The following is an 8455-nucleotide window of genomic DNA, read 5'->3' as shown; positions in this document are numbered from 1 at the left end:
CTTAGTACCTTCTGCCCTACTCACAGCCCCACTATTTGTGGAGCAGAGAAGCCCATCAAAGGGAAGCTCTTGGTGGATTGCAGTCTACACAGTCCAACCCCCACCCTGCTCAGAGTATCCAGGAAACACCAGGGCAGGGGTCAGAAACCTTTCAGAAGTGGTGTGCTGAGTCTTCATTTATTCACTCTGATTTAAGCTTTTGCATGCCAGTAATACATTTTAACGCTTTTAGAATGTCTCTTTCTATAAGTCTATAATATATATCTAAACTACTGTTGTATGTAATGAGGTTTTTAAAATGTTTAAGCAGCTTCTTTTAAAATTAAATTAAAATGCAGAGCCTCCCGGACCCATGGCCAGGACCCAGGCAGTGTGAGTGCCACTGAAAATCAGCTCACGTGCCACCTTCGGCAGCGTGCCATAGGTTGCCTATCCCTGCACCAGGGCGACGAGATGAAGCGAGAGCCCCTTGTCTCTCCCAGCAGATTCATCACACACCTGCTAGCCACAGACTAATAGAGGAGGTGGAGCCTCTAGCCAGGTCAAAGGAGAACTCCCTGGTAGGAAGCACACCACCCTCCCCATTGTGAGGTGCTGGATACGAGGGGAGGGGAATATCCCCCAAGCCTGACTCATGGGTGCCTCCTTCATATCTCACAGGAGCCGCTGCTTAGTCGGGTCAGGCTCCAGCACTGGCAGTCTGGTCAGTTTTCCTAGCTCCGTGTAGGTGGGTTATTTTCTGTTTAACAAATTAGGGCATTTCCACCTCCAAATCCTATGGGTCTGTTCCTAGAATCTAGGCTTCTTATTGAACAACTCTTAGCAGGTTTGTCACATTCTGTCCTCCTCCCTTTCTCCACCCTGTGCATTTCCTGCCCCGCTCCAACCTCCAAACAGACTGTGCAAACTTTCCCGTCTCCGCTGTATTTGCTGTCTCTCTCTCTCCTGCAGGAACCCACCAGCAACCCCCTGATAATCCCTACCTGAACAGGCTCCTCTGGAGCCATTTCTCTTCCCTGTGTCATGGGAGGATGGGATGAGCTGGAGCGAAACATGGACGTCATTCTGCAGCCTGGGAGGGTGAGAAGGGCAGTTGTGGGGGTTACAGAACAGGCTTTAGTTAATTTCACAGGATGATTCTCCAAGGCCCTGTCTCTGCAGACAGAGATCCTAGAATCTGCCATCCGGGGAAAATGCTTGATCTCTTTATTACAGTGTAGACCTGGCCCCTCCTGCCAGGCTAAGCCCACAGACACATTTTTAACCTCCCTTCCCCACCCTACATCCCATAACAAAGTCTCTGAACACATGGCTAGAAAAGAGCAGAACCAAAGGAATCACTTTGGGGGATTCCCTCGGACACCGGCCCCACGCCAGTCACACCCCAGCAGGGGGAATATGGAGTCAAGAACCAGCTTTTCCTCTGTCTGAGCTGTTTCTTGTTCACTGGAAAGTGGTTCAGCCTAGGGATGCTGCAATACCTGTGTCTGGGTGGACTAGAGAGCTGGAAATCTCTCCCCCCACTCATTTCTCCCACTGCCCCTTTCAGTCTCTCCTTCCCCTGTCCTCTCTCCCTGCTCCTCTGGCTGGGAAAGTCCCTTTCCTGGGGGCTTTGCTCTACCAGGGCTGGATTTTCTCCTGGCAATTGCTAATGGGAGGAGAGGCTGTTTGTGTAGAGACACTTTCTTGCTAGTCCCCAGCACTTTCCCAGAGGTCTTTTAGTTACCTGGAGACTCTGGCTCAGAATTTGCATTAACAGGGCCCAGGTCTGCCCCAAGGGGCTAGTATCAGCTGGAGAAAGTCATCACCTAGGCCGGGCAGAGAAGTTTTAATTAAGATCACATCCCAGCACAGAAACCCACTGGGAGGGCAGCAGCTGCTAAGCCTGGTCTCCTAGATCACAATGGAGGCTGCAGCGTCTGACCCAGGAAGCTGAACCAAAATATCCTGAGCAGAGAGGGACAGAGCGTTTGAGCAGCTTCCCTCCTTTAGCTCTCTGGGGACAGCAGGTAATGAGAGTCCCTCCTCACAGGGAGAATTGCTAATCGCGTTTGCCCCACTGTGCAGCTGGAGTCACACCTTGTCTTTCAATGCGCTGACTCTGATTAACAACGTTCTCAATGAAACCAGATTTCAGAAAGAACGAGTCCAGAATGCCTTGCAAGAAACCACTGTGCGGCAGTGCTGACCCCCTTCCCACCTCCCTCACCCCCCAGATCTAGGGCAAGGACTTGCTGGGGATGGGGCATGAATATTCCCTAGTTTTCAAGATGGGAGAAAAGAAAAATGTGTGATTTCACCTCACAGTGTTTGATAAGTGGATAGAAAGTTATCAGGGTGAGTGGCCTGGCTGGGGGCTGCCTGGCAGTGCTTGGAGCCAGGATTCTGGCAGAAACTGATCATGGAGCAGGATCATGGTTAGCAGCAGGCCCCAGACAACCCCCAGCACCCGGAGCCCAGAGCCCACAGCCAGGGGCCCCAGACACCCCCACAACCCCAGTCAGGGTCCTGCCAGATCTTCCCTGGCACCCAGTCCCCAGAGTCCCTGGCCAGGGACCCAGATCCCCCCCCCCCGAAACCCCACCAGCCACAGTGAGAGCTGGACACCGGTGAAATGGAGAGAAAATGGGGCACAATTGGGGGAGGGGAACATGGAACTTCTCAGGGATTTGGGGGCAGGGGGGTCACCTTGGATGTTGCTCTTGTTAGGCCTGAATAAAGATATTGCAGACAAAACCAGGTATGCCAACCTGACCAAAGTCAGGCTAACAGAGGTTTTTGGGTAATTCCTGAGTGTATGTCTACATCTACAATTTTGCAGCGCTGGTTGTTACAGCTGTATTAGTACAGCTGTATAGGGCCAGCGCTGCAGAGTGGCCACACTTACAGCAACCAGCGCTGCAAGTGGTGTTAGATGTGGCCACACAGCAGCGCTGTTGGGCAGCTTCAAGGGGGGTTCGGGGAACGCGAGAGCAAACCGGGGAAGGAGACCAGCTTCCCCGCGGTTTGCTCTCGCGTTCCCCGAACCCCCCTGCAAACTGCAGGGAAGGAGACCTGCTTGCACAAGGGTTCGGGGAACGCGAGAGCAAACCGGGGAAGGAGACAAGCTTCCCCGCGGTTTGCTCTCGCGTTCCCCGAACCCCCCTGCAAACTGCAGGGAAGGAGACCTGCTTGCACAAGGGTTCGGGGAACGCGAGAGCAAACCGGGGAAGGAGACAAGCTTCCCCGCGGTTTGCTCTCGCGTTCCCCGAACTCCCCTGCAAACCGCAGGGAAGGAGACCTGCTTGCACGGGGGTTCGGGGAACGCGAGAGCAAACCGCAGGGAAGTAGACCTGCTTGCACGGGGTTCGGGGAATGCGAGAGCAAACCGCAGGGAAGGAGAACTGCTTGCTCGGGAGTTCGGGGAACGTGAGAGCAAACCACAGGGAAGGAGAACTGCTTGCTCGGGGGTTCGGGGAACACGAGAGCAAACCGCAGGGAAGGAGAACTGCTTGCTCGGGGGTTCGGGGAACGCGAGAACAAACCGCAGGGAAGGAGACCAGCTTCCCTGCGGTTTGCTCTCGAGTTCCCCGAACCCCCCTGCAAACCGCAGGGAAGGAGACCTGCTTGAAGGAGAGGCTTCCTCAGGTATGCTGGGATACCTGCTTATTCCACGGAGGTCAAGAAAAGCGCTGGTGAGTGTCTACACTTGATTACCAGCGCTGGATCACCAGCGCTGGATCTTCTACACCTGAGACAAAACGGGAGTACGGCCAGCGCTGCAAACAGGGAGTTGCAGCGCTGGTGATGCCCTGCAGATGTGTACACCTCCTAAGTTGCAGCGCTGTAACCCCCTCCCCAGCGCTGCAACTTTGTGATGTAGACAAGCCCTGAGTGGAAAACACTGAGAAGCAGCAGCAGGTCTCACAAGCGCTGGAAAAAAGTGAGATAAGGGAGGGGCTGCATTCCTGGTATAGTACCAACTGCTGTGTTAGGAACAGCTCCTTTGAAGAACTGATAAGAAATCCCAGCCTCCCTGTTTGCACTCCTTAGTTCAGTTCTCTGTCTATTTTAACTCCCCTACATTCCTAACTTCTGGTGCTTGCTAAGATAGTGTTAATCACCTAATGCTGTAAAACATGTATACTAAAAGTGTCTAGTTTCTAGTTGTTAGAAGAAGGGGGTGGGTTGCTCCAGTGAATAATTTATGACGCGACAGAACTGTCTATATCGGCTCATACTAAGCTGTAAAGAGCAGGCTGGTTCTCTCTGGAGACGAGCTGCTCTATGTTGATGTGTGCACTTGTCAATAAAGAGCTTTTGATGGGACCTGGCTGGTGTTGCCTGTCTCTCTCGCGGTCAGACAGCGAACTTTGCCGTCTGGGTTAGAGTCCCTGACACTCTCTAGAGAGAAAGGGGGCAGGACGGGGGTCCCCACGGGGGGGGGCAGCGGTAAATCCGAGGGGATCTCAGCCCCCCCTTTCTCTCCCCGCTCCTCGGGGGTCACCGGCTCTTCCCCTCCCCCCCCCGCCATGTCCGGGCTGCACCGACACTTCCCACCCCCCCGTCCCGCGTCCCCCCCGCCCCACGCAGGGACCCCAGTGGGGCCCCAGGGAGCGGACCCCGGCGCTGCGAGATGCCGGGTCCCCCCGGCCCGGACACGGGGGCAGAGTAACCGCCCGGTCCCCCCCGGGCTCGCTCCGGTACCTGGAGGCTGCAGCTCCGCAGCGCAGGCGGAGCCCGGGCAGGGGGGGGGGTTAATGAAGGTCTCTCCGGCCGCGATCTGCGCATGCCCAGAACTCCAACGGCCCCGCACGAGCAAGGCAGAACCCCCACCTCCCAGCGCGCGTTCGCGCTCCGGCTCCGCTCCTTCGCTGACGTCACTTCCGCTCCCGAGAGAGTCCGGAACTACAACTCCCAGCGTGCACTGGGGCGCTTCCGCCCTGTCCTGCCCAGCTAAGGGAGGGGTTCAGCAGCTGAAACTGCGCATGCTCCATGCGAGCCCCGGTGTGGGAGGGAGGATAAAGCTGCTTCTGCCGCCTCCGTGTGAGCCGGTGAGTGAGAGGCCCCCGGGGGGGGGGGGCGGTGAGTCTCGGCCCCGGGAACCTGGGAGAAGCCTCGGAGCTGCCTCGGCCCCAGGAGCTGCAGCAGGATCCGCCCCGCTGGGAGGGGGGGGCGGAGCCTGGGGCTCGGGGGACCCTGTGAGGGGGCGGGGCGGGGAGGGGAGAAGCCGGAGTGGGGAGGGTGGGGATGTTGAGCTGTCTCTGGGCAGCCAGGAAATTCCCGGGGCGGGGGGAGTGAATTGGATCCTGTCCCTGTTTGTGCCTCTCGTCCCCGATACAAATTCCAGGGCCGCCCGGGGACGGGGGGGACAAGAGGGGCAATTTGCCCTGGGCTCCGCAGGGGCCCCCACGAGAGCTTTTCGGGGCCCCTGGAGCGGGGTCCTTCACTCGCTCCGGGGGGGCCCGGAACACTCTTGCGGAGCCGGGCCCCAGAGCTTCTTCTGCTGCCGGTCTTCGCCGGTGGGGGGGTCCTTCTGCTCCGGGGTGGAAGGACCCCCCGCCAGTGAATTACCGCGGAAGCGGGACCTGCCGCCGAAGTGCAACTCAGTCTTCAGCGGTAATTCGGCGGCGGGGGGCCATTCTGTTCCGGGACACGCCGCCGAATTGTCCCGAAGAGGGGGCCCCCCACCACCGAATTACCGCCGAAGAGGGTCTTCGGGGCACTTCGGCAGCGGGTCCCGGAACAGAAGGGCCCCCCGCCGCCGAACAGGGCCGGCTCCAGACATTTCGCTGTGCGGGGGGCGCCCTGCCGCTTGCCCGTCCCGCCGCTCCGGTGGATCTCCCGCAGGTGTGCCTGCGGAGGGTCCGCTGGTCCCACGGCTCCAGTGGACATGGATCAGCTGCTGTAGCCTCCATTGTAATCTGGGAGACCAGGCTTAGCAGCTGCTACTCCCCCAGCAGGGTTCTGTGCTGGGAAGTGACCTTAATTAAAGCTGCTTCTCTACCCAGCCTAGTGGATGACTTTCTCCACCTGGTATTAGCCCCTTGGGGCAGACCTGGGCCCTGTTAATACAAATTCTGAGCCAGAGTCTCCAGGTAACTGAAAGACCTCAGGGAAAGTGCTGGGGACTAGCAAGAAAGTGTCTCTACACAAACAGCCCCTCATCATTTCTCCTCCCATTAGCAATTGCCAGGAGAAAATCCAGCCCTGGGAGAGTAAAGCCCCCAGGAATGGGACTTTCTCAGCCAAAGGGGCAGGGAGAGAGGACAGAGGAAGGAGAAACTGAAAGGGGCAGTGGGAGAAATGAGTGGGGGAAGAGAGATTGCCGGCTCTCTAGTCCACCTAGACATAGGTATTGCTGCACCCCTGGGCAGAACCACTTTCCAGTGAACAAGAGAAGGCTCAGACAGAGGAAATCTGGTTCTTGACTCCCTATTCCCCCTGCTGGGGTGTGACTGGTGTTGGGCCTGTGTCTGAGGGAATCCCCCACAGGGACTCCTTTGGTTCTGCTCTTTTCTAGTCTTGTGTTCAGAGACTTTGTTATGAGGTGAGGAGAGGGAGAAGGGAGGTAAAAAATGTGTCTGTGGGCTTAGCCTGGCAAAAGGGGCCAGGTCTACACTGTAATAAAGAGATCAAGCATGTTCCCAGCACGGCAGAGACTAGGATGTCTGTCTGGAGGCAAAGGGCCTGGGGGAATCGTGATGTCAGATGAACTAAAACCTGTTCTGAAACCTCCACCACTGCCCTTCTCGCTCTGCCAGGCTGCAGAATGACGTCCATGTTTCGCTCCAGCTCATCCCAACTTCCCATGACAGAGGGAAGAGAAATGGCTGCAGTGGAGCCAGCTCAGGTAAGGATTATTTTTTTGAGGGGGTGTTGGTGGGTTCCTACAGGAGGGAGAGGGACAGCAAATGCACTGGAGATGGGAAGGTTTGCACAGTCTAGTTTGGAGGTTGGCACGGGGCAGGAAATGCACAGGATGGAGAGAGGGAGGGCAGGGGGTGAACAAGCCTGCTGTGAGTTGCTTAATAAGTGGCCTAGATTCTAGGAACAGACCCATGAGGTTCGGAGGTGGAAATGCTCTAGTTTCTGGAGCAGAAAATAATCCAGCTACATAGGGCTGGGAAAACTGACCAGACTCATAATGCTGGAGCCTGACCCGACTACTCAGTGGCTGCTGTGAGATATGAAGGGGATACCCACCAGTGAGGGTTAGGGGAGATTCCCCTCCCTTCATATCCAGCTCCTCACAAGGAGGAGACTGTTGGGCTTCCTACCAGGGATCTCTCCCTGGTCCCTGCTAGGGCCTCCCTCTCCTCTATCAATCTGTGGCTAGTAGGTGTATGATGGATTTGCTGGGAGAGATAAGGGGCTCTCTCTTTGTCCCCTCACTCTGATGTTTCCTGGATGCTTTGAGCAGGGTAGAGGTGGGACTTTGTTGACTGCAATCCATCTAGGGCTTCCCTTTGATGGGCTTCTCTCCCCACAAATAGTGGGGCTGTGAATGAGGCAGCAGGTATTGAGTGTTGGACTCTTGCTCTTTCAGGGGCTGGTGACCTTCGAGGAGGTGGCTGTGTATTTCACCAGGGAAGAGTGGGCTCTGCTTGACCCCACTCAGAGAGCCCTCTACTGGGATGTCATGCAGGAGAACTATGAGAATGTGACCTCACTGGGTAAGGGTTACTGTCCCCTCAGTTCTTAGAAGGGAAAACGGTGAGTTAAGGTTTACGCCGGCCCCGCAATGCCACTTCTACTCTGCCCAGTTTCAACATCACCGCAATATACCAGTGACACACACATTTCACCAGAGACCCTCCCCTGCTGCAAAATACTTTGGGAACAGAGCACAGAAGCCATATCGCAGTGTCAAATATCTCCTGTTTGCTCAAGTAAAACTGAGGTTTAAGTGCAGCATAATCAACAGAAGCTTCCTAGGGGTCACCGGATGAAATTAATAGGCAGCAGGTTTAAAGAAAATAAAAGGAAGTTCTTCATCACGCAGTGCACAGTCAACTTGTGGAACTCCTTACCTGAGGAGGTTGTGAAGGCTAGGACTATAACAGCGTTTAAAAGAGAACTAGATAAATTCATGGTGGTTAAGTCCATCAGTGGCTATTAGCCAGGATGGGTAAGCAATGGTGTCCCTAGCCTCTGTTTGTCAGAGGATAGAGATGGATGGTAGGAGAGAGATCACTTGATCATGGCATGTTAGAGTCACTCTCTCTGGGGCATCTGGCATTGGTCACTGTCGGTAGACAGGATACTGGGCTAGTTGGACCTTTTTATCTGACCCAATACGGCCTTTCTTATATTATATATGTATGTGTGCATTTGGTGCAAGGAGCTCCTGGCCCTCAGAGACCATGTGGAGGCTTTGGAGGCCAGGATGTTGGAACTGGGGGAGCTAAGGGAGGCAGAGAAGTATGTTCATGAGGCTTTCTGGGACACTATAAAATTGTCCCAACTCCCACAC

The 8455-nt window shown here is 55.6% G+C and overlaps 1 long non-coding RNA gene across 1 annotated transcript; it reads left to right on the top strand.

Moving 5' to 3' along the window:
• The first annotated feature begins 4917 nt into the window (after positions 1–4917).
• On the top strand, positions 4918–7569 carry LOC115653601. The gene is made up of 3 exons (XR_004000961.1): positions 4918–5033; positions 6744–6832; positions 7529–7569. It is a non-coding gene; the product is annotated as an uncharacterized LOC115653601 (long non-coding RNA).
• Positions 7570–8455: the final 886 nt, after the last annotated feature.

This window comes from Gopherus evgoodei, chromosome 6 (assembly GCF_007399415.2).
Source record: "Gopherus evgoodei ecotype Sinaloan lineage chromosome 6, rGopEvg1_v1.p, whole genome shotgun sequence".
In the NCBI taxonomy this organism is placed as follows: domain Eukaryota; kingdom Metazoa; phylum Chordata; order Testudines; family Testudinidae; genus Gopherus; species Gopherus evgoodei.
This window is presented reverse-complemented; position numbering and strand designations above follow the sequence as displayed.